We start from the raw sequence: 26,667 nt of genomic DNA on the forward strand, positions 1-26,667 counted from the left end.
GGAGTTTGTTAGTGCGTCCACAGCCACTCAATGAGTGTGGAGGCACTGTGTGGGGGGGTAGAGGGAGGCAGTCGACGAGACGATAGACTGTCAACCTTACCGATATATTCTTAGAAAAATATAGAAAACTTTAGACACTGTATATATTAACATCAAAAAACACACACAGCCTGCAAATGAAGGCTAACGTAGCACCGTCAACTACTATACATAGCTGACATAATTTCCCCGACCCCAAAAAAGGGGGTGTTAAAAAAAAAAAAAAGAAAAGAAGAAATTCCCATCAAGTGGGCAACTCAGGCAACACAATGTACCCCAAATGGACCACCACAGACACCACCTCCCCCAGCATCAAACATATTCTCGTGCCTTTGTGCAAAAACTTTTCACTTCCCTTCCCCTCCCCATTCCTCCTCCACCCCGCCCGTGCCGTCCCCAGGCCTTGCATATAGCACACAATCGGGCATTGGCGATTATACTCCCTCTCCTGCAGATTTGAGTCACTGTAAACGACACCTGTCAAGGACAGCTGCAAATCTTGGATCCAGCGCACAGTCTTCTGTGCAGCAAGGAGCAGCCTCCCAAATAACGATAATGGAGATGATCCCCATCCGCAGGACAGATAGGGAAAACAAAGTCAAACGGCGTTTCCGCAGGAAGGAGGGAGCAATGTCCAGCGGCCCGTGTGCCCAGGTCAGGTAAGCGTTCTCAGTCAACTTTCAAGGCATCATAGTGAAAGCAGGAAAGGCAACCATAGGGGAGCCAGTGTGTACATCACGTTCTCAGTAGGCACTCATCGGACCAGAAGGAAGGAGGGAAGGAAAAAAAAGAAAATCTGGAGAACAAAAAAGAAAAAAATTGCTGAATTGCTGGGTATGAGGTGACGTGGAGGGCAGCTTTGATCAGTCGTCCCCGCGATCTCTTTGATCCTCCCTGGACGTTTGTGGAGTGCCCGCCTTAGAGCCATCTGAGCGGTGTGGTTTCAATCTCTTGTGGAGCCTTTTCTCTGGGGTAGAGAAAGGGGATCTGATGGGCAAACCCTCTTGCCGTGGGTCCTGAAACTCGGCATACCACTCGGGGAGTGGAACATAGTCCAGATCCAGTGCTGTACAAAAGTCTTGTAACCCGTCCGGGTCTCGCAGTGTGTATTGGTGGCCACCAGAGGTCACTGACAAGGCAAAGGGAAACTTCCAGGTATATCTCAATTTGCGTTCTCTCAGCTTGTCCAGCAGGGGACGCAGGGCTCTCCGGTTCTTTAATGTAATTTGAGATAGATCCTGGAACAACATAATGGTGGCCCCATTGAACACAATGTGATCATTCCCCCTCGCCTTTCTCATTATATCCTCTTTAAGTGGAAAACTCTGCAGGCAACAAATAATGTCCCGAGGAGGAGCAGAGTCTGGGCCCTTTGGCCTAAGGGCCCTGTGCGCTCTAACAAAGTCAATCACAACACCCTCCTGTCTCTCAAGCAGGCTATTAAATACACGTTGCAGTACAGGCATTATCTGGGCCGACTCCACAGACTCAGGGATACCCCTCACATGTATGTTCTTTCTCCTTCCCCTATTGTCCAAGTCCTCCAAATGCCTATTTATTTCAATGAAATGGTAGTTATGGGAAGAGGAGGCTTTTTCCAAACGATGGATGGCTCTATCCCTCTGTTAACCGGCGGATTCAGCTCCTGCCATGCGCTCATTCAGGGCTAGGAGATTGGACTTGATGTCCGTGATAGCAGCGGAGAACGCAGACTTAATGTCTGCAGCTATTACCGACATGTCTGCCAGCGTGAGGGGATGGTTGGAGCGGGTCACCTCCCTACCTGAGTCCTCCGGGAGGGATTGGGAGTCCCCGCTGTAATCCTCCTTGTGTCGTGGCTCAGGCGCCATCTTGGCTTTCCCCATAGTGCTGCGGGCCCCAGCCGAAGGTTTAAACAGGTCCGTGATGGTTTTAGCCGGCGTAGTGGACGCTCCTCTCTTCGAGCGGGAGTGCGGGGTGCTATAGAGTCGCTTGCCCGGCATCTGAGAGCTATGGGTCGGGGAATTTTCTCGATGCAGGCCGTGTGTGCTCCGGAGCTCTCTCACTGAGCGACCATGTCCGCCGCGCGCCAAGCCACGCCCTATTTTGGTAGATTTTTATGTTCGTTAAACCTTTGACACAATTATGTTGTTCAGCAATGTACGCACTGCTTGAGAGGTTGTGTATAAGTTGCCGCGGTAACCGGGACTGAGGCGGTTTTTGGCCAAAATTCCTAGCACATGCTGTTATGGGACCTATTTATTTGGGTCTTGTGTGTGCATCAGGTACGCTTCCTGATGACAACATAATCAAAACGTACATCGAGGCGGTACGTGAGCACGCACAGCATATTCCGGTCCAGCTGGTTCTCAGTAGTGAGAGGTGGAGCGCACGCCAAGCCTCCCCAGCAAGGACACATCTCTATCTGACCTAAAGCCTATAGCCTCAGTGCCGGGACGTGAGCACCACCCAAAGTAAGGAGCCACTCGGCACTGTGTGTATTTTATACCTTTTTAATAAAACGTCATTATGCTATGGTGGTATCTCTCTTCTTTTACCATGTCTTATGGCGCTTAAACAAGCTGAACCAAGGGAACATCATTTGTTGCATATCTGTCCGTGGTGACAACAAGCGTTATTTGACCTCTTTTCTAACGAGAAAGGTCAACTACTTTTGGTAAGGAGCCATCCTTATATGCACTTTTTGGTGTCTTCAATCGGTGAAGGTGGAAACCCTCCCTGCCCTTTTGCACAGCGTTAATTGCAAGGAATTTGAACACTTACAACACAACTTTTCTCATCTATGGACACTTTGTTTTATTTAATTTAATTTTAAATTATTTTTTTCACATACGGATTTATTTCTATGCATGTGATGATTTTTGCTTTGTTGAATTACTGGTCAAACATCCAATTTTGGGTGGATGCCAGATACTGCACAGTTTTGGTATCTATTTTGGAATTTTATTAGAACAACTTGTATATTTATTTTTGACTATATATATTTTGCACTAATGGTAATATAGCGCCCCCTGTCTTTGCTTTTTCGTTTGTATTCAGATTCTGAATTTTGGGGAGCAGCTCAAAACACTTTAAGTAAATAGTGAATAAATTAATTATTTATTTTATTATTTGGGTGAGATCCTTACCTACAACTACTACATTGCACAACCACACAATTGTCAGTTAAAGCGAAGCAGTGCTGTATCGCAAAAAATGGCCTGGTCATTGAGCAGCCAATTCTTCGGGCTGAAGTGGTTAAAATAGGGATGAATCAGGAGACTTGTTTAGCTGCATCCTCCTCTCCACCATGGTGACCCATTGGGAATGAAAGACAGGAAGGGAAGCAGTATTACGCTATTTGAGTCCCATCCTGTCTTTCATTCCCAATAGGCTCCTTTGTATTCACTATATGATTATAGTCGGACAATGCCTCTGCTAAACCCAATGCCTTGTACAGTCTCTGACAAAAGTCTTGTCGCTTCTCTATTTTGTAGAAACTCCTGCTATTAACCTGACTTTTAATTAATCAATTGGTGTTAGAAACCGCTCATATGAAAAGCTAAAGCCCTCCCAAATTATGTTTAATGCACTGAAATAAATTTAGTTTCACTGAAAAAAGATTTATAATTTAATCAAGACAGAAAGTTCAAATTTTGGCAAGACAAAAGTGTTGTCGCCAATACAGAAATTGAACAACTTTACTGAAAATCCAAAAATATGTCAGCAAATTAAGTAGTGGTGCTGCGAGATCCAAATTTAATATCTTGTATGACTTCCATGAGCTTGAAGGACAGCATCCATGCGGTTTGGCAAGGATTCATACAATTTATTGTTGAAGTCATCAGGGATAGCAAAGAAAACAGTTTTGCATGCCTCCCAGAGTTTATCAATATTCTTTGGTTTCGTCTTCCATGCTTCCTCTTTCATCCTACACCACATATGCTCAATGATGTTCATGTCTGTTTGATGGTTGGGAGTATAAGAGGTAGCTAAGATTTCTTGGTATTTTAGACTATTGATGTTGCCTTCCACCCTGCAGATCCCTCACACACCTCCATACTAGATGTTACCCCAGACCGTGGTTTTGCCTCCACCAAACTTCACTCCGTGTGAATCTTAGGCATGTTTGCAGAGGTCTAGTTGCAGTTGAGAAGGTCTAGTGTATTGGTGTTCTTTTCAGGGGCGGACTGACCATTAGGGCAGTCGGGCACCGACTGAGGGCCCGTGGCCAGTAGGGGGCCCGTGAGCAGGGACAGTCACACTTTGAGAAGGTGTTCCGTTAGAGCTCAATCCCAGGGTTTGTCAGTAGCAGTGTCACTGCTTCCAAATACATACACTGCCTGGCAGTTTATGCATTTAGAAGTTCTGAGTCTTCCTTCTGTCTCACCCCTCAGTGTTCTCCTGCACACTCGCTCCGTGTTCCCCTCAGTCATATCCCCCCTTCAGTGCCGTGCGATGGGAGAACCCGGAGGGGGGAATAGCTACTGCTGACTACTGCACGCTGTATGCAGAGAGGGAGCTGAGCTGAGTGGGGAAAGTTTTGTGCAGGTAAGCTGCTGCAATGCACACAATACAAGGTTTCATGTCAGGACTCGGAGGAAATGTTTGTGGCAACATGTGAAGGGTTAAGTGTGGTGACAAGGAGGGTTGAAATAGCAGGCAAGTGTGTGTAGGAGCTGGCAGAGTTTGCAGCACCCCTCCCCCTAGCTGACAGACATCGGGACAGATATCTCCTAAGCAGGCACAGTACACTAATCACTATCTATCTACATAAACATCCCCCATCACTCTGTGTATGTCCCACATAATGAGAAGTTCATTTATGACTTTTCCATTTAACCCTGTGTTATGCACACCCTGTACAGTCAAGTGTACACTCACCACATAAACTCTACACACTATACAGAAAACATTCCTCAATAAACATATCGGAGCCAGTGGCGGCTGGTGCTCAAATTTTTTTTGGGGGGGGCGCAAACGGAAAAAAAAAAACAAAAAAACAATTGCAGCCTCACTGTGCCTATCAAATGCAGCCACTGTGCCATGCCATCAAACGCAGCCACTGTGCCATCAATTGTCACCACTGTGCCATGCCATCAAACGCAGCCACTGTGCCATAAATTGTCACCACTATGCCATCAAACACAGCCACTGTGCCATCAATTATCGCCACTGTGCCCCCAATTGTCACCACTGTGCCCCCAATTGTCGCCACTGTGCCCCTAATTGTCGCCACTGTGCTCCCAATTCTCGCCACTGTGCCCCGCAATTGAAGCCACCGTGCCCACAGTAAAATGTCCCCCCCTGGCACTTACCTTTCTGGCTTCTACGTCCCTCGATGTCCCTTGTCCCGCCCTCGATGACGCTTCAGCCAATCAGGTTACTGATTACCAGAATCAGATTACCTGATTGGCTAAGACGCCTGTCAGTCTTATCCAAGGAACGCACCGCCGGTACGTCCCGAGGATAAGCTTCAGGAAGCCGCCTACAGCCTCAGGGCTGTACTCGGAAAGCCGCTGGCTCTGATAGGCACTTCCACACAGCTAACCAGCTGCCGTTATTCAGCTGGCAGGACATTGAGCGCCGGTCAGCTGAATAACGGCAGCTGGCTGGCTGTGTGGAAGTGCCTATCAGAGCCAGCGGCTGTAGCCGGCTTCCTGAAGCTTATCCTCGGGACGTACCGGCAGTGCATTCCTTGGATAAGCCTGAGCAGTGAAAATATACAGATTCATACAATGCATGAATCTGTATATTTTAGTGGCTGTGAGAGAGCCGGCCACTGGCTGTGAGCAAGCGAGCCAGAGGGGGCGGCGCTCCGGCGTCCCTATGGACGCACCGCTCCTGATGAAAGCACAATGTTCATGGCTATTTGCATGTTACGAAAACTGTATCAACACTGATCATTTAGAGCAGGGGTCCTCAAACTTTTTAAACAGGGGGCCAGTTCACGGTCCCTAAAACTGTTGGGGGGCCGGACTATAGTTTAAAAAAAATATGAACCTATGCACACATCTTATTTGAAGTACAAAAAAAACAGGAAAAAACAATACAATATTTAAAATAAAGAACAATTTTAATCAACATAAACTTATTAGTATTTTACAGACTCCCTTCATTACGGAACCCCAGCCCCCGCCCCCCCATCACCGATTCCTCTCCATTACAGATCACCCCCATCAAAAATTCCCCCGTATTAGGTCCCCCCAACACAAACTTCTCTCCATTACAAAGCCCCCAATAACAGACCCCCCATCACACAGACCCCCAACACAAAGGGAGGGGAGAGGATAGGACAGAGAAGGAGCAGTCAGGTGGAGGGTAGGACAGAGTGGGAGCAGCCAGATGAAGGGGAGGACAGGGTGGATGCAGCCAGGTGGAGGGGAGGACAGGGTGGATGCAGCCAGGTGGAGGGGAGGACAGGGTGGATGCAGCCGAGGGGAGGACAGGGTGGCTGCAGCCGAGGGGAGGACAGGGTGGCTGCAGCCAGGTGGAGGGGAGGACAGGGTGGATGCAGCCAGGTGGAGGGGAGGACAGGGTGGGAGCAGCCAGGTGGAGGGTAGAATAGAGTTGGCGCAGCCAGGTGGAGGGTAGAATAGAGTTGGAGCAGCCTGGTGGAGGGTAGAATAGAGTTGGAGCAGCCAGGTGGAGGGTAGAATAGAGTTGGAGCAGCCAGGTGGAGGGTAGAATAGAGTTGGAGCAGCCAGGTGGAGGGTAGAATAGAGTTGGAGTAGTCAGGTGAAGGGTAGAACAGAGTGGGAGCAGCCAGGTAGAAGGGAGGACAGGGTGGATGCAGCCAGGTGGAGGGGAGGACAGAGTGGGAGCAGCCAGGTGGAGGGGAGGACAGAGTGGGAGCAGCAAGGTGGAAGGAAGGATAGAGTGGATGCAGCCAGGTTGAGGGGAGGACAGGGTGGGAGCAGCCAGGTGGAGGGTAGAATAGAGTTGGAGCAGCCAGGTGGAAGGAAGAACAGAGAGGATGCAGCCAGTTGGAAGGAAGAACAGAGTGGATGCAGTCAGGTGGAAGGGTAGAATAGAGTGGGAGTAGTCAGATGGAAGGTAGAATAGAGTTGGAGCAGCCAGGTGGAGGGTAGAACAGAGTGGGAGGAGCCAGGTGGAGGGTAGAACAGAGTTGGAGCAGCCAGGTGGAGGGTAGAACAGGGTTGGAGCAGCCAGGTGGAGGATAGAACAGAGTTGGAGCAGCCAGGTGGAGTGGAGGACAGGGTGGATGCAGTCAGGTGGAGGGTAGAACAGAGTTGGAGCAGCCAGGTGGAGGGTAGAACAGGGTTGGAGCAGCCAGGTGGAGGGTAGAACAGGGTTGGAGCAGCCAGGTGGAGGGTAGAACAGGGTTGGAGCAGCCAGGTGGAGGGTAGAACAGGGTTGGAGCAGCCAGGTGGAGGGTAGAACAGGGTTGGAGCAGCCAGGTGGAGGGTAGAACAGAGTTGGAGCAGCCAGGTGGAGGGTAGAACAGGGTTGGAGCAGCCAGGTGGAGGGTAGAACAGAGTTGGAGCAGCCAGGTGGAGTGGAGGACAGGGTGGATGCAGTCAGGTGGAGGGTAGAACAGGGTTGGAGCAGCCAGGTGGAGGGTAGAACAGAGTTGGAGCAGCCAGGTGGAGGGTAGAACAGGGTTGGAGCAGCCAGGTGGAGGGTAGAACAGGGTTGGAGCAGCCAGGTGGAGGGTAGAACAGGGTTGGAGCAGCCAGGTGGAGGGTAGAACAGGGTTGGAGCAGCCAGGTGGAGTGGAGGACAGGGTGGATGCAGTCAGGTGGAGGGTAGAACAGGGTTGGAGCAGCCAGGTGGAGTGGAGGACAGGGTGGATGCAGTCAGGTGGAGGGTAGAACAGGGTTGGAGCAGCCAGGTGGAGGGTAGAACAGGGTTGGAGCAGCCAGGTGGAGTGGAGGACAGGGCGGATGCAGTCAGGTGGAGGGTAGAACAGGTTTGGAGCAGCCAGGTGGAGGGTAGAACAGGGTTGGAGCAGCCAGGTGGAGTGGAGGACAGGGTGGATGCAGTCAGGTGGAGGGTAGAACAGGGTTGGAGCAGCCAGATGGAGGGTAGAACAGGGTTGGAGCAGCCAGGTGGAGTGGAGGACAGGGTGGATGCAGTCAGGTGGAGGGTAGAACAGGGTTGGAGCAGCCAGGTGGAGTGGAGGACAGGGTGGATGCAGTCAGGTGGAGGGTAGAACAGGGTTGGAGCAGCCAGGTGGAGTGGAGGACAGGGTGGATGCAGTCAGGTGGAGGGTAGAACAGGATTGGAGCAGCCAGGTGGAGTGGAGGACAGGGTGGATGCAGTCAGGTGGAGGGTAGAACAGGGTTGGAGCAGCCAGGTGGAGTGGAGGACAGGGTGGATGCAGTCAGGTGGAGGGTAGAACAGGGTTGGAGCAGCCAGGTGGAGTGGAGGACAGGGTGGATGCAGTCAGGTGGAGGGTAGAACAGGATTGGAGCAGCCAGGTGGAGTGGAGGACAGGGTGGATGCAGTCAGGTGGAGTGGAGGACAGGGTGGATGCAGCCAGGTGGAGTGGAGGACAGGGTGGATGCAGTCAGGTGGAGTGGAGGACAGGGTGGATGCAGCCAGGTGGAGTGGAGGACAGGGTGGATGCAGTCAGGTGGAGTGGAGGACAGGGTGGATGCAGCCAGGTGGAGGGTAGAACAGGGTTGGAGCAGCCAGGTGGAGTGGAGGACAGGGTGGATGCAGTCAGGTGGAGGGTAGAACAGGGTTGGAGCAGCCAGGTAGATGGGAGGTAAGTTCTTACCTTGGAGGGTAATAAAAGAATCATGGCATTCCTTCTCCTCTCTTCCTTTTCCCCCTTCCACTCGGCATGTTGGGGGCTGAACTCCTCTCAGGGAATCATCATGGGGCCTGCTGGTATCAAGGACTACAATTCCCATAATGCACTAGTTTCCCAGCTATTGGCTCTGAATGTAGCCAATAGAAGCAGGCATTGTCAGGTGAATTCTCTGCTCAAAGAGAGGGAGGGGTGGAATTCCCCCGCAGCTGCGGCTCTGCCTGTGTCCCTCCTCAGAGCCTGTCAGTTTCGTCGCCACTGCCCTGTCACTAGTTTCAGTCCACGGGCCGGGTAAATCACACTGGCGGGCCGGATACGGCCCGCGGGCCGTAGTTTGAGGACCCCTGATTTAGAGAATCATGTATGTTTATGGAAAATGTTTATTTTTTTTGTGCCAAGTCCCCTTTCACATAGGCTTTCCGATCAGGTCTGCCTGTCTGTTTTTCAGATGGACCTGATTGGACCCTCCAGTCTCCCCTATGGTGCGGCAGATGTCAGCGGTGACACCTGCTGCTATCCAATCTGATCCTGTCCGCCAAATTAGATGGATGGTGGACGGTGGTCCTATTTTCCATCTGTCTGGTGGATTGGATGGAAATGAACAGGCAGTCCTCAGAGGAGAGCGGGACTGACAGGTCCGTCTCTGCACAGTAAGTAGAGAACTATCTGTCATCCGTCTGCTCAGTGGATCAATCCCCCGCTGAGCAAAGCGGAGCCCTTCAAAACGAACATGCCCCGTGTAAAAGGGGCCTTACAGTTAGGCTTGGCTCACACCTGCAGGGGCAACCAAGCAAGCATTGACATGTTTTTCACACGTGTAGAGCAGCCCATTCTTTTCAATGGGCTGCCCTACACGCTAGCAACATGGAAAAGTCATGAAAGAGTCCAGTTTGATGGGCGCGTTTGCAAATGCATGGGAGTGCCATTAACAATTAATAGAAATGCTGTGCGTCTGCTAAAGGGCAGCTCATTTCTGTGCATGTTAGGAAAGCGTAAACATTGCATGCATTCCCCACATTCATAGATCTGAACCTATAGTCATGAAGTGTTAAGTTTGTGTTGAGTTTACACTTTTGATTGTACAGGGTTTGGATAACACAGGGTTAAATAAAATGGTAAAAAAACAAAAAAACAAACATATTATCTAGACATAGACAGAGTTATTGGGGTTGCATATATCTCTTATAAAAGGAGGTTGTTCTCTTTGAGAAATACCATTGTAATATTTATTGTTTTATCTATTTATCTTTTTGGATTATAGACGTCTTTATCCGAGTACTTCTCAGCCCCTGCCCAGCTTGCATCACCCCCAGGCCACTCCATACATCCAGCTGACAGACATCACTTTGAGCTACTTCCTACCCCCCAGCTGTGTGACATAATTCCAAGGTCACTTTTCATTCTCTACCTTCCCAACATTGCTCCCCAGTCACCCCACAGACACTGCCACTGAAATAAATGCCTAAAAACTAACTCACCCCTACCAACTGTCTCACAACTCCATCCCTTGTGGTGCTTGGGGGGACCCCTGCACCTGCAGTTATTCCCAACATGGGGGATAATGTGTGGATAGAGCGGGTGGGGGAAATGACTGAAACTGATCTTTTGTGGCTTTCACTGCAGCAGTTGAGAGATTGATTCAATTATTTCCCCCACCCACTGCACTAATCTGGATTTCTCTCACTGCCTGAACCCCTCCCTCGCAGCATTGCCAGCTTCTCTCCCACCAGCAGTAGTTGTGGGCACATAGGGGAATCTGTCAGGATGGAGAGTGGGGTAGGTGCCTGTAAATATGTCATTTACCAGCCCCTTTATTTTCTAAGTTAACACAGTGAGTGATGGATACTGTATTCATTCATAACTGAGCATAGTACAATATGTTTACTATGCTTCAGTTTATGAAGGGGCAATAGTCTCTGTCTCCTGATCATTCATTTTCAGTGCAACAAAGGCTGCAGAGAAAGGGATTGTGGAATCTCTGTCCTCAATACCTGGCTCTGTCTCAAAAGTGAGACTTCAGGGGGTCTGTTTAGGCCCCTGATATCTAACCAAAGCCCCCTCCCCCCAACAGAGTTGTAAAATCTGACTTGAAGTAGTAGTAAACTCTGTACTACCACTTGTACCTACAGTTAATCCTATAACAAAGTCTTCTGCCACTCTGCATGTTGCAAAGCTAGGTGCCCCTCCACGAGGCCCTGCCGCATTAATGTTGCATCAGAAAGATGGCTGCCGTGTGGTGGCCATCTTTAAACCTGGGGGCCCCAATGATTCCCTAGTGCCCGGGGGCCCCATGAGTTGTCAGTCCGCCCCTGGTTCTTTTTATACACACCTGAGACCTAATTGATCCATTAATAGTCACAGGTGAAGCTCATATAGCAAAGCGACAACACTTTTGTCTTGGCAAAAATTGATTTTTGGGCTTTACCAAGCTGTGAATATTAGAATACTTTTTGTCAGTTTCGTTTTGCACTGAAACATTATTACAAAAGCTGTTGGGATTAAAATGACCCATTTCTTGTAACAAAATCTTGATTAGAAATATATTTTAGCGGCACTTCAGGTCAATTTGTACACAAGACTTTTGTCAGGGACTGTACAGTGTGAAGAAGCCAGAACTGTGAAAAATGTAATCCACCTCCCACACGATTACTGGACTCTTGGTTCCTCTGTCTTGAGTTACATAAGTAACTCAAGACAGAGGAACCAAGAGTCCAAGCATTGGCATTTGGCAAGTAGTTTATTTCAGCTGAAAACCTCTGGATGCCAGGGAATGGTCCTTGCAAAATAAGTAAATTAGCTGATCTGTTGCAGATGGGGGGCATTGTACGTAGCTCTGATGGTATTTAGATTAATAGAGGACCTATGTTGCAATCCTCTATCTAATTGTCACATATATATGTTTTCTATTATCCTTTTTTATATTATATTCTTTTAATTTTTACACTTGTTTGCCGTGGATGGGCAGCCACCTTTTACATATTGGATAAGGGCACTAAAGTAATATGTTAGTACTATGTCATAACTGTGTGGGCAGATTCATGTAAGCGTTATAGTTTTATGTCTTTTCTGTGCGCTTTTATAATTTCTTTGAGAAGAATATTGGCACATTTATTTAAACAGAGGTGATACGTATCAATGACCAATAATTTAACCAGTACCTAGAAATAGGTGGTGAGAGAAAAAAGGGGAGCGCAATCCACTTACCACACATATTTAGATTAAACAAGATATGGAGCCGGCTCACCTGTGAGCAGCGTGGATATGTTGTAAGGAGAAACTACCCGTTTGCGAATGCCCAGGTAGCTCTATGGAACTGGAAGGAATCCATGCGATTCTAGTGTCCGGGAAGGAGAATCCATGTGATTCGTGTGGCTTTATATTGGCTGCAAAGGATTTTTTATGTGGACTTGATTCATCTGATTGTAAATGCTTCTTTGATGTCTACCAGATCATACAGACCTGCTTCTAGGTCGATGGCTTTAACAGCATGGCTGTTAAAAATCCAGGTGTTAAAAGACAGAGGCCTAGTTGAGTTGGTCATTCTGTGTTAGAGGCACATAACTTGACATCAGCAAGGTCTACCATAGGGTCTAGAAGGCAAACTTTGCTTTGTGTGAGTTTCTAGTGTTTTACCACTGTTCCTTTCCAGTTGCCAAAATTATATAATTTTACAGGCAGGAGTTGATCAACACCTTGCCTTGAGTACTATCAGAACAGGTGTAAGTCTTAAAATGAAAATAAAGTGGGGGTAGTGGCGCTACCTACCCTTGGTTAACCAAGGGGTCTAGAGGGACAATTATCCACATCAAGCTCAGCCTAAACCCAATCTGTATGACCAGGGGTAGTGCTACATAGAATGCCTACCTGCAGGACAGCACCAAAGTCCTCATTAAAAAGGTGGGATATCCACTGGCGAAGATAGACAAGTGTGGGTATATGCAAACAAATAATGTGGTATAAGCTAACCTGACGCACAAGTAGCTGACACAGGGTGTGCAATGAGTATAGAGCAGGGGTCTTCAAACTATGGCCCTCCAGTTGTTCATTAACTACAATTCCCATCATGCCTAGTCATGTCTGTGAATGTCAGAGTTTTACAATGCCTCATGAGATGTGTAGTTCTGCAACAGCTGGAGGTCCGTAGTTTGAGGATCCCTGGTATAGAGCTTGTAAACAATATATGAATAATAGGTGCAGTCCTGACCATAATAAACGTAAAAAAAATATATATAATGGATAAAATCCACCAGATAAGTAAGTAAATGTGTGTAAAACCCAAAAAGAAAACAAAGCCTTCTATGTGATTCAAACAAATAAAAACATATATATATATACATACATATATATTCAAAAAAGAGAAATGACCTAGGGGCGAGTCATGGACTTTGAGGGCACTGTAGACTAGTAAAGATAATGGATAAAAAGAATAATTGCGCTAAACCCAAAAGTGCACTAGTGTTTAAACTAATGACCAAGTACATGTGCTAAACCACTGTGTCTGTGTTTGATACACAAACTCGGTGGAGTCAGGGGGCCAAATAGCCTCTCTGCTAGCAATAATGTGTATAAACCAAGTGATCAGTAACATAAATGATTGTAAACCATGACCACAGTGATTGTTACAGGAAATAACAAAACATATAGTGATATAAAGTCCATAAAGTCCAAAAAAAATAAATTTTAGAAGATAAGTGATGAATCCATATAGCAAATGAAGACACCCGTGAAGATTCCAGGAATGTTGTAATAAAGCACCAAACGTGAATCCTCCACCAATCATGCAGCTGCTTACCAGAAATCTGGGTCCTGCCGGACCACTATCAACATATCTCTCAACCAAAGATTTTAAGGCAGTAGTGAGTCCTCCACTCGTACTAGAACCAATCCGTACTCAACGATGGACATAGAAGACAAGACAGAGCTCCACATGGCATAAAATCCGGGTGATTTATTAAAAACAATAGTAAAACTATGTACATACAACTCACAATTCAGTTGAAAAAAACCAGCAATTGGCCTGTAACGCCGGCCGGTCGTATCAGGAACAAAAAGCCACTCGTTGGAGTAATGAAGGGGATGGCGTCCACACGTCACTCACTCCACCCGACGCGTTTCGTGATAAGGTCACTTCGTCTCGGGGTACCTTATCACGAAACGCGTCGGGTGGAGTGAGTGACGTGTGGACGCCATCCCCTTCATTACTCCAACGAGTGGCTTTTTGTTCCTGATACGACCGGCCGGCGTTACAGGCCAATTGCTGGTTTTTTTCAACTGAATTGTGAGTTGTATGTACATAGTTTTACTATTGTTTTTAATAAATCACCCGGATTTTATGCCATGTGGAGCTCTGTCTTGTCTTCTATGTCCATCGTTGAGTACGGATTGGTTCTAGTACGAGTGGAGGACTCACTACTGCCTTAAAATCTTTGGTTGAGAGATATGTTGATAGTGGTCCGGCAGGACCCAGATTTCTGGTAAGCAGCTGCATGATTGGTGGAGGATTCACGTTTGGTGCTTTATTACAACATTCCTGGAATCTTCACGGGTGTCTTCATTTGCTATATGGATTCATCACTTATCTTCTAAAAAATTTTTTTTTTGGACTTTATGGACTTTATATCACTATATGTTTTGTTATTTCCTGTAACAATCACTGTGGTCATGGTTTACAATCATTTATGTTACTGATCACTTGGTTTATACACATTATTGCTAGCAGAGAGGCTATTTGGCCCCCTGACTCCACCGAGTTTGTGTATCAAACACAGTGGTTTAGCACATGTACTTGGTCATTAGTTTAAACACTAGTGCACTTTTGGGTTTAGCGCAATTATTCTTTTTATCCGTTATTTTCTTTGTTTATACACAAACTAATTGCTGCTTATTAATCCCAATCTTTCACCCTAGCGCAGTTGTTCCCAAATCTTTTTTCCTTAGTAAAGATAATAGTCACCACAAACAGGGGGGGGGGGGAATTTTGCTAAAAAAATATATTTATTACACAAAGTATTATTAAACAATTTAAAAAAGTCTCCAAATGATTGGATTTGCACAGTAACAAAGTTACACAGTGTTGCAGTATTCATTGAGAACCATCAGGAGTTGGTAATTTAGACATAATTGCATGATTTTTTTTTTTTAAATGGTTATTGAAATATACTGTTGATAGAGGCAAACAGAAAACCTCCAACCACTTAAAGATTGTGAAACTCCTGGAGAGGGACCAAAGACTGCATAGACTGAAGGTCTAGACGATGACAAAAGAGTCGCTGTGGCCTGACATGTTTTGCGCTGAGATATGGCGCTTCTTCAAAGGGCCTTTTGTTACAAATGTGCTACAATAATGGAGAAAAAACATGAGTATATAAATACATTTCACATGCATATATCATATAATAGACCGAGATGGGATAGCTGTGAGTGCTGGCAGACAAGCTAAGTGCATGCAGGAAAGGAGACCGGGGAGGGAAGACCCAAGGGCACCACACCAGTGGGGGAGGGGGAAGGATGGAGAAAGATGTTATCTCTCAGGCCCAGAAAACACCAATCCGCAGCCGCAGAATGTCCCAAATCTTGCATAACGGGGACAAGGTAGCATGGTGATGGAAATAATGCAAGGTGTGGTAAATAATAGTATAATGAGTCTAGTACTGACCAGACTGGCTTACCTAAAGGAGCATCAGTTGAGATTAGGGGTAGCAGTAACCCAGAGTCTGAACTGGTAAAGGGTTAATGATTAAAAAGATAACTTGTACTGGCATTCAGTGATAAAGGTTCCATCTGCACCGTATTAATATGTAACCAATCAAGTGCGGATTGCAGCTGAAAGTATGGATAAATAGATAACGGTAAGGTACTAAACCATAGGCTGACATATATAATTATTCTTAAATAGAACACCAGGGCTTACCCAGCAAAGATAGATGTAGCTGATAAAGCTGTAACAGTGATGGGTTAATTGAGCTAGGCACAGAAGTGTTGGCTAATGGTATAGCAATAAAGTGAGTTTGAACACAGTGTTCACAATGGATGCGGCCCAGAAGGAAAACAAGGGGCCAAGTTTTACAAAGCCTGCCAGGTCTCTGAAATAGACAAATATAAAGGACTCAGGACGGCGCTGCCACAAGGAGACAAACAAATTGGACTCACTGTGGAGAGAGATCAAGAGCTTACCTAGTGAAAAGACTGCGGGGATATAAGAGGTGTCCGTATGCCTCCCGGGAGGCTACAGTTGTGAATGCTAGGGCTGAACGCCCTTAAATAGCTCCCTGTCCCGCCCGGATAGACATACACCTCAGCGCTGCCGAGTGATGTCATCCGAGCTGGCCGCATAATTACCAATGCGCGCAGGTGGAACGTTCATATTGCATTGGACATAGTAATCACAGGGATAGTGCGAGATTGCCACCCAGTGGTCACTAAAGGTACAGCCATATGGAAACTGGCTGTATCTGATGCGGCCACATTATGCAAGATAAAGAAAGGGCAATAGGACGAGCTGCAGGTTGGTGGATAAGGGGGCCCTTCACAGAGATAATACACTGTGTGACCTCAACCCAGTATGAGCCCGCAAGCACAGCAGTTCACCAGCAAGCACAGCAATTAAATGTAGAAAAAGGGATAGCATAACAAGATAATGACAAATTATTGGTAATTACATCACATAGCAAATAAATAGCAAAAACCTCTTTAAGGTGAAGCAGCAGGTTAGACTAAAGACATTAGTCTAAAAGGTCAATATTAGTACAGAAAGAATATGAACCAAATGTAAACTAATTAATTAATACTCCCCTTAATTTGAACATTTTTATAGCGGGAACAATTGGGCAGGGTTACTGATGGGGGATATGTGCGTTAGATGTAGATTTGGGAAACCTCTTAACTATGCAGATTGCATTTTAGGAGGCATAAAACCAAATTATAGTGTAGAACAGGTACAATAAAACAACTTACAAAAAAGATTTGTAGGATTGAGATTCATTGAGGCCTGGGGGCTGAAGAGCCTCAAGCCGCTCAATCCACAGGACTTCCTTCTGGAGTACCTGTTTATCCCAATTGCCTCCCCGGTTATCCTTTGGGACAACAGCTAGAACTATAAAGGAGGCTACCGAAGTATCAAACCTATGATACAGGTCAAGGTGGCGACTAACCGATGTCACCATTTTTCCTTTCCGAGGAATAATAAACATGGTCCCTAATCCTGTATTTCAGATTTCTAATGGTTTTGCCTACGTAGAACGCTTGGCACTTACAGGTCATGAGGTATATCACGCCTTGCGTGTTACAATCTGTCTGGAAATTGGGAATAAATTGCTCACCATTGGGTAGAATAAACATGTTTCCTTCTTTAACCCAAGGGCAGAAGGCACATTTCCCACAACGAGTAATCCCATTAGAGGGCCTGTGTTGACTTAGGTTAGTACTGTAATGACTAGAGGTTAATTTGTCACGTAGGGAGCGTGATTTTTATACGTGATGTCTGGCTTCGGTCCAATGTATTTACTGAGGATGGAATCATTTGTCAGTATTGACCAGTGTTTGACCAGTATGTTACGCACTTTGTGATGGTGGCTAGAATATCGCGTAATAAACCTAACCAGTTGGGACGGGGGAATGGTTTTCTTTGTAAATAGCAAGGTAGTGTGTGATTGGCGTATAGCCTTGTTAAATGCCTTACGCAATAGTGATTTGCTATAACCTCTGGCCAAAAGTCGCTGCCTAAGTAGACTGGCTTGGAAAATAAAGTCATTGGTGACAGTGCAGTTTCTGCTCAATCTCAGGTATTGAGCATAAGGTATGCTCCTTAATAGGTTGACTGGATGTGCACTGGCCGCGTGGAGTAGTGTGTTCCCTGCAGTCTCTTTTCTAAAGAGAGAGGACGTTATTCTGCCTTCTGTATCCTTTAGAATGGTAAGATCAAGGAAGGTGACTTGGTCTTGTGCACTTGTAAATGTAAATTTTAAGTTTAACCCATTGATGTTGAGAGCATCAATGAATTCATAAAGTAGGGAGCTCGAGCCTGACCATATGATGAACATGTCATCAATGTATCTTAGCCAGTTGATGACATGGTTAGTATAGATTGATAGTTGGTCATCTGAGAAAATGTCTCGTTCCCACCACCCAGGTACAGATTGGCGTAGCCAGGGGCACAACAGGTGCCCATGGCTACGCCCTGTACCTGGAGGAAGTGGGACTCTTTAAATACAAAATGGTTACTTGTCAAGATAAAACGCAGAAGTTCAATGACGAACTCTACGTAATTCCATTGATGGTGATCCTGTTCTCGAAGAAAAGTACGTACTGTCGAGATGCCCAACTCGTGAGGGATGCTGGAATAGAGAGCCTCTACATCCAAGGTCACGAGGAGGGCATCTCAAGGTACGACCATATCCTCGATTTGTTTAAGAAGATCTAATGTATCACGGGTATAGGAGGGTAACGCGAGCACGTGGGGCATGAGTATAGAATCAACAAAACGACTGGCATTTTCAGTCAAAGAGCCTATACCAGACACTATAGGCCTACCGGGGGGGAATGATGGGTGTTTATGAATCTTCGGTAATGCGTAAAAGGTGGCAATTCTAGGATTACGTGTGTTGAGGTAATTGTAGAGATCTTGATCAATCACTCCCCTTTGATAGGCGGACCCAATGATGTTCAGGAATTCATTTTTGAAGAGTGTGATTTGCGTAGCATTGATACGCCTATACCACTCCCTATTTTGTAGTATGTTTTATAGGCCATCTTTTCATAGTTGGATTTTGTCATGAGAACTACATTACCGCCTTTATCAGACGCTTTTATTTCTAAGTCAGGGTGACGTTGAAGATTTAGTATTGCCTGTCCTTGTTTTTTTGATATGTTACTAATTAAGGAGTTGGTATCCAATTTTTTACAATTGTTAATTGTGCTTAATAGGAAGGCCCAGATATTGGGATTGCTGGTTAGATCAGGGAACCGTTGGGATTTTAACTTACATTTCCTGGTTTCCGTCAGAGGAAGGGAGGGAGTGGGTATTGAGGACTCTGGGGTGGCCTCTAAATCAGATTGTAACGGTGTGTTTTCATCAAGGAGCAGCATGAGGTCCCTAAGGGCTCTAAAATCATCCATGGTAAATTTTTTTACTTGTTCGGAGATACGTTTATCCTCAATGTTTCGGAGGCGGTCTCCGTCAAATAGAAATTTAAAGGTTAAGTTGCGACAAAAAAGATAAATGTCTTTAATTGTTTCATATTTGTCTATTTTCATGGAATACATATATATAATATTGTCCTAGTGCAAAATAACTGATGCTCCCTCAAAAATGGGATATAGCTAGTGATACTCAGTGGTAAAGCAATGTGTAACAAAGGCTAACTGATCATATAATAAAATAAAACAAATTAATAAACAATGTGTAATAAAAACAAGTGGCTTAGTAAATAGTCATAACAAATAATGTCCAACACTGCATGTAACTCCAAAGGATAAATCTAATTGAAAGGATGGCTAAACATCCATAAGGCTCCCAGAAGTATCCATAAGCAGGCAGTGCATGGGTTAAGTATTCAAGAAAAAGTTATTTCAACAGTTTACAAAGTGACTGGTGCTCCGTGCTGGCAGGGGTAAACAGGTGACTTCAGGTGCTCCTCCACATGTGTCCCCACTCATCAAATGTTGCAGCCCCTGCAGGGGCAAACAGCGTGTTAGATCAAGTCCACAACAGGCCCAGGACCTCCTTGCCACCGCTCACTGGAATTCCAGGATGTTGATCTCCAAGTCCAGAGGTGAAAGGCAGAAATAAAATAAGGCACTTTGGTATTCCTCAAAAAAGAAAAAAAATGGCTCCCATGGTGTAGTAGTAAAAAGTATTATTTAATAAAATTGTTAGAAATTATACACTAAATATCCAATCCACTGCTGTGAGGCAGCGTGGGACAAAACAATGAATAGACCCTGCCCAAAACTCTCTGGTGATTGTGCTGGGAAAAGCAGTATATCCCTAAAGTGGTGCAAATCAGAAATTACCATGTAAACCTTAGTGGATGAAGGGTAGTAGCAAATGAGTAATTAGCATGAATAAGTAGTTAATTATTTAAGGTGTAAGTCTTGGCAGTACTTCTCCAATGTTATTTGACCAGCCATTCCTATGAACCTTTGCAGGGGATGACAAATGATTCTACCCCCTTGGGATCTTAACCTAGTTTTGTCTACCAAAGCCTCAGTTTTTGTGGCTCTTACACAAAGTTGCTTTGGTAATATGGTATTAACCACTTGCTTACTGGGCACATAAACCCCCTTCGTTCCCAGGCGAAATTTCAGCTTCCGGCACTGCATCGCTTTAACTGACATTTGCGCGGTCGTGCGACGTGGCTTCCAAACAAAATTGACGTATTTTTTCCCCACAAATAGAGCTTTATTTTGGTGGTATTTGATCACCTCTGCGGTTTTTATTTTTTGCGCTATAAACAAAAAAAGAGCGACAATTTTAAAAAAATATATATATTTTTTACTTGTTGCTATAATAAATATCCCAATTAAAAAAAAAAAAATTCTCAGTTAAGGCCGATACGTATTTTTCGACGTATTTTTGTAAAAAAAAAAAAAAAAATTGCAATAAGCGACTGGTTTGCGCAAAAGTTATAGCGCCTAAAAAATGGGGAACAGAATTATGATTTTTTTTTATTATTATTTTTTTACTAGTAATGGCGGTGATCTGCGATTTTTATTGGGACTGCGATATTGCGGCGGACGTATCGGACACTTTTGAAACAAATTTGGGACCATTCACATTTATACAGCGATCAGTGCTATAAAAATGCACTAATTACTGTATAAATGTGACTGGCAGGGAAGGGGTTAACACTAGGGGGTGAGGAAGGGGTTAAATGTGTATCCTGGGTGTGTTCTAACTGTGTGGGGGGAGGGGGGTGACTGGGGGAGGTGACCGATGCTGTGTCCCTATGTACAAGGGACACAGATCGGTCTCCTCTCCTCTGACAGCACGTGGAGCTCTGTGTTTACACACACAGCTCCACGTCCCTGCTGTGTTACCGACGATCGCGTGTACCCGGCGGACATCGCGGCCACCAGGTACACGCATTGGCTTCCCAGCGATGCGCCGGGACAGTGTTTACCCGCTGTGCCCCCCCAGAGGCACGCACGGGTAATGCACTTTAAAAGACGTCCACTTGGCACCTGAAAGCCGCGCCGTTGACGTCTTTTGTCAATAGCGCGGGTCTCAAGTGGTTAATTACCATTAATGGTAATAGCCATTACCTCACTTAGTTAAGTCTGAGTTGGTGACTTTGTCCTGTAAGCACTAATTTCTTATGCCTATTATATAAGGTGGTGTTGCATCCTAACAGGTGTGCGACTACAATGTGAACAGTGATGGCTGCCCTCAGCTTGTCAATACTTTGTACAGGCTGAGTGCCTGCTGCTATTTGCATGTGCATGTCATTCAAGCTACAATAATTTACTAGTTCTTGCTGCTGGAATCCAGTGTATGTTACTAAACAGCCATGTGAGGGAAACCTAAACGTTTGACTGTTCTAGTGATCCATTGTTATCAATATTTCTCTTTCGTTTATGGACGGACACAGCAGCTTAATCTTGCCCTTAGGGTTATTCGCCTTCTATCAGTAGAGGCCTAGGCAGAACATGTAACATGTTAAAACATATCAAAGCTGTACAGTACCGTCCAGGGGTCGGTCCCTCTGGCTATAACCCCTCACACTGTATCAGCAGCTCCGTTTTTTTCTGCCTAGCATAGGAGAAAGACCTTGCTCCCGGTTGGAACCATTGGTCCTGGAGATTTTTTGCTTTTTTCTACTTTTTTTGATCCTGAGATGTACGATCAACTGCCGGCTTTGTTGACAGGCTGGATAATATAGATCCTTGTAGTCTCCCCAGACCAGCCATCGAGTGTGAGCAGACATTTAGCTGCGCACTGGGTCGGCCACAACAGGCCCCGTTGCTCCAGGGGTGGCCGATGGGCTATATGCTCCGGGGCACAATATTTCCGGGCTTCTGATGTCTGAATCGCAGTGTACTGTGGTCAACAGCCACCATGTACCTATCGAGTGTTGGGTCTGTCCAGAATGCGTCCAGCAGTACCCGCAGGACAGGTAAGTATGGTTCCACCTGTCTCAGCAGGATGGAATAGCTGGGCATTCCTGGGGAGGTCGACTAGGGGGTCTCTCACCCTTCTATTTTTCTTCTCCCTGTCCTTTCCCTCCTCCCCATGCTATGTGGGCTGGGCCTGCTGTGTACTGACCCGGGGTTCTCCGGAGGGGGTGCCGAGTCCTGGCTGGGGGCTGCACTGGGTGCCCAGGGTCAGCTCTCTATTGTGGGGTGTTGTCTGTTTTGCCATGTGGGGGGCCTCCACACAGAGGCCCAGCATGTTTGCTGCCTTTTTTTCTACCTCAGATTCAGCCGGCAGGCATTTTGGCGGAGCATGGCTCCATTTTCTTGTAGCCATGCTCCTTTTACATTCGGCAGCCATTTTCTTGTAGCTCGCACGCTTTTTACTGAGGTGGCCATTTTCTTGTAGCCCCAGCTTGTTTTTTTTTGCCTCTAGCGGTGGGAATATATCTCTGAACGGCACAAACAGCACAGGAACACCTCAGAGACACAGGAGAACACCTCAGACAGGGAGAGGGTGGACGGCAGGGCTGTGCAGTACCTGGGTCAGGGTGGTGAGTCCTCTGGGGGCTCCTCATTTTTGTGGCAGCTAGTAGGGTGGACTTTTTTGTGTAGTTCTGTTTAGTCCCTACAGGTGTCAGGCAAGTGTGGGTCAGCATGGCATCAGAAGACGGCGCTTCTTCCCCAGACATCCCTGTATTAGCAACCAGTACTCCTGCATCTGCGGTGCCTATGAACGCTTTGTCGGCGGTCCTGGAGTCATTTGTTGCCAGAGTGGAAGCGGTGTGTGGGCACAAGGGGGGTAAAAACGCCCCCTCCCCCACCATCTTCTGGGGACAGCTCTGATTCAGATTTGGGCCTCGCTGTGGCATACAGCCCCTGTTATGAAGTCTCAAAGGTTGTGGACCAAGACCATCCGGGCAGTGGGGATGACTCTGTGACCGGGTTATAGCGCAGGAAAGTGTGGGATACCCTAAAATTGGAAGATACAGCGGTCCCTTTTGGGTCCCACAAGCTGGCCCGCAATGCTAAGGTGTTTCCTTACATAACTTATTTCGTTTATATACAAGGAATGGGAATGACCGCAGCGGGCCTTTTTGGTCCCAAAACGCATGGCGGTTCGTTACCCCTTTGAGGAGCGTTTCCTGAAAAAATGGACATCTCCCCCGATTGTGGACCCACCGGTGTCCAGGTTAAACAAGGTAACCACTATTCCGGTAGAGATGACCCCTGCTTTTAAGGACCCTGCAGACAGGAGGGCCGAGGAGGTGGCCCGATCCATGTTTATGGTAGTGGGGTCATCCTTGCAGCCTGTATTGGCCACAGCCCTGGTGTCGCAGACACTTACCGAATGGACAAAATTGTTGCACTGTGAGTTGGAAAAGCAACAGGCTTCCACGGTCTGCGTGGAACTGGCTGACCAGTTGGTGCATGACCTTAAGTATGTCTGCGATGTGGCCTTAGATACAGCCCCTTTGCTTTACAGAGCCTCGGTATCTGCTGTGGTACTACGTCACCTGATTTGGCTTAAATGCTGGTCTGTGGACCAGACATCTAAGAAGGCTCTGGCATATTTGCGCTTCCAGGGTGAGAGGCTATTTGGAGCCTCGCTGGATGACCTTATTAAAAAGGTCACTGGGGTAAGAGCACTCTACTCCCACAATCCAGAAAGGGTAAGGAGCCACGCCGTAGGCCAGGGCTCTCCTTTTCCGCTCAAAAGCGTTTTTTCGTCTGCCCGTACCCACAGGTAAGCGTTCTCAGGCCGGCAAGGCGCCTACTGAGGGACAAAAACGTCCCAGGTTTCGCAAGCCAAACAAGTCTGCAAACATATCTGTGACAGCATGAAGGTTTGCCCCCGCCCCACTCTCAGGTGGGGGGTCGCCTTCACGAATTTGCAGCTCTCCGACCAGTGGGTTTGCAAAGTGGTTTCATCAGGGTACAAGATAGTTTCTTTCTTATCCACCAAACAGATTTTTTTCTCTCCAACCTTCATCTTCTTCCTAATCGGTGGGACGCCATGTTTGGGGCAGTGCAGGACCTGCTGATGCGTGCGTGGGGTGATAGTACCCGTGCCGCCGCCGGAAAGATTTTAGGGATTCTACTCAAATCTGTTTGTAGTCCCAAAGATGGACGGGGTCCGTCCAATCCTGGATCTCAAGGCCCTCAACACCTTTGTGAAAGTACAAAGGTTAAGGATGGAATCCGTTCGCTCTGTGGTCGCTGCACTCCATCCGGTGGATTTTTTGGATCATGAGAGCTGCTAGTTCGCAGGACACTATCCTATTCAACGATGAGAGACCTTGGCGATGAGAAAAGCTTTGAAGCCGCTCACCCTACTCCTACAATCCAGGCAAATGAAGTATCAATGGAGATTCCCTTTCCACCTACAAGTGTTCCACGAGGGCAAGACCGCCATTTTTCGCACGCTGGGAGACCTGCCGGCGTTCCTCAGCACGCTGGAGCTTCCACAGGTGGCTCTACCGGACTGGCCGTTGACGCCATATACTCCTGGCTTGCCCTTTGCCTCTCCATGGCAGACACAGGGTCGCAAACGTAATCCCAAACCCCCGCCTCGCCGGGACGCTGAGGGCTGAGCATGCCCGGGTTGAACTGATCCTTGCTCTTCTCTTGCCTTCACAGGAGTTCTCTCCTGGAACGACACAGGGATGATGATGCCGCGACCCCAATTCTATGTTTACTGTTACTTTCATTTTTTTTGTTCTTAATGTTGCCTTTTTTCTTTTTTTTTTGCGGTCCTCTCTACCCTGTGCCTGAGTTACTACCTTAGTTGGCACACTTTTGGAGTTTTTACATATTGCAAAAAAAGAAAACAAATTATTTTTATTTTTGATGCCCTCTGGGTCAGTGATCTGCTACCTCTTTCAGTGTCTGTTTCATGGAGCTCCCTCGCCCCGAGCTCTGGCCTGCCCTAATCCCTCTTTTTTTTTTTTGCTTTTATTAATCCTGAGGTCTCTTTTAATGTATTTTTGTTCTCCTCTCTCTCAGGCTGTTTAGGTGCCATGGCTCAGCTCTGGAGTCGTCAGCAGGCTGTCACTGAGTACCCATTATATATGTAACCTCATATATCTTGCCTTGAATTTGCACTTGTAGAAGATGTTTACTTGTTCATTCCCTCTACTACGTATGTTTAAATTACTATGTTTTGTTCCTACGCCACTGTTGTTTTATGTCATGTATGCCGCATTCTGTTTTTGTCCCATAATTGTTTTTTTTTTTGTTTTTTTTGTCCGTGGAGCTGGGATCCGGGGATCCACCCTGCCTGGCGAACTTCCACCGTACCCCCCCCCCCCCCCCAGGGGTTTTTCTTTTTTTTTTGCAGCGTCACTATGGACGCTGTTTGGCTTACAACTGTATGCCTAGTTGTGAGGGTTTTTTTCTTCTTCCCTTACAGCTTTCTGGAGCCACCTAGTGGCCTTTTTTGTTATTGCTCTCTTTTTCTTCTTTTTATTTTTTCTTACTTTGGTTGTTTTGGTCGCCCTCTCCACCCATGTATCTGTGTATTTTCCACCCTGTCTACTTTGTAATGTGGGTGGTGTAGATGGTGGCCACATTCAGACCCGATCCCTATTCACTTCTTGGCCTTTTTTGTTCTATACCTATTTTGGCTCTCTTCTCCCCTATCTATTCTCCTCTCTCTTCCTTTGTCCTTCTTCCTCACTGTGTCCTTTTTCTAGACTTTTCCTGGCTGTGTCTCCATTTCTGTGCGTTGCTGACAAGTAATGACCCTCCTTCATATGCTTTTATCCCTCTGCCCCCTTTCCCTCACCTACATGCACCATGGCTTCTGTATGCCCATTAACTTTAGCTACCTTCAACTGTAGGGGGTTCAGTACGCCTGAGAAGCGGAGCCAGACCCTATACCACTTCCACAAATGGCGCTCTAATATTTTGCTCTTGCAGGAAACCCACTTCCGTACCGATTCTGTACCGGCTTTACGCAATAAATATTACTCACAATGGTTCCATAGTACCAATCCCAGGGCTAAGTCTAAGGGTGTATCCATAGCGTTTCATAAGTCTTTTAATCCAGAAGTCTTAGACACCCTTATTGATGTTGATGGCCGCTTCATTTTTCTCAAGCTGAAACTAAACAATTTTCTTTTCAGTGGCCAACATCTACGTACCTAATACTGGTCAGGCTCGGTTCCTCTCCTCGGTTCGTACCAGACTATCTTCCTTTGGGGGTCCCTGCTACATCATTGGTAGAGATCTTAATGTCTATATGTCCCCGTCTGCCGACACATCCTCGGGTAAGTCCTCTATACCACACTCTACTCTGACACGCATCAAAACTCTCATCCACGCCTCCCTTCTGGTGGATGTTTGGCGCGTCCAGCATCCCACAGAAAGGGATTATAGCAATTTCTCGGCAGCGCATAACTCATATAGCAGACTAAACCACTTCCTGATTTCCCAATCTCTGTTAGACACCCCCATTCAGGCGTCCATGGGTCAAATGCTTTGGTCCGACCATGCACCGGTTTACTTGACCCTCGCACGTCCCCCATCGTCACGTAGTGGTTCACACTGGAGGTTGAACGACAACTTGCTGCGAGACCCCGTATGTGTGGCGGATGTCTCTGCCGCCATTCAACACTTTCTCTGATCACCTCTCGGACACCACTTCCCCTATCACTCAATGGGAGGCCCTGAAATGTGTGGTTAGGGGGGTACTCATCCAACATGGCTCTCGTCTTAAAAAAGCGCGATCAAGTGACATC

General features: G+C 46.6%; 1 protein-coding gene across 7 annotated transcripts in view; it reads left to right on the forward strand.

Annotated features, from left to right (window-relative positions):
• The window catches only part of IPPK (inositol-pentakisphosphate 2-kinase), a 1,052,241-nt gene that overhangs the window by 625,920 nt on the left and 399,654 nt on the right, over positions 1-26,667 (forward strand). The window lies entirely within an intron of this gene.

The sequence above is a fragment of the Rana temporaria genome, chromosome 7 (genome assembly GCF_905171775.1).
Source record: "Rana temporaria chromosome 7, aRanTem1.1, whole genome shotgun sequence".
Classification (NCBI taxonomy): domain Eukaryota; kingdom Metazoa; phylum Chordata; class Amphibia; order Anura; family Ranidae; genus Rana; species Rana temporaria.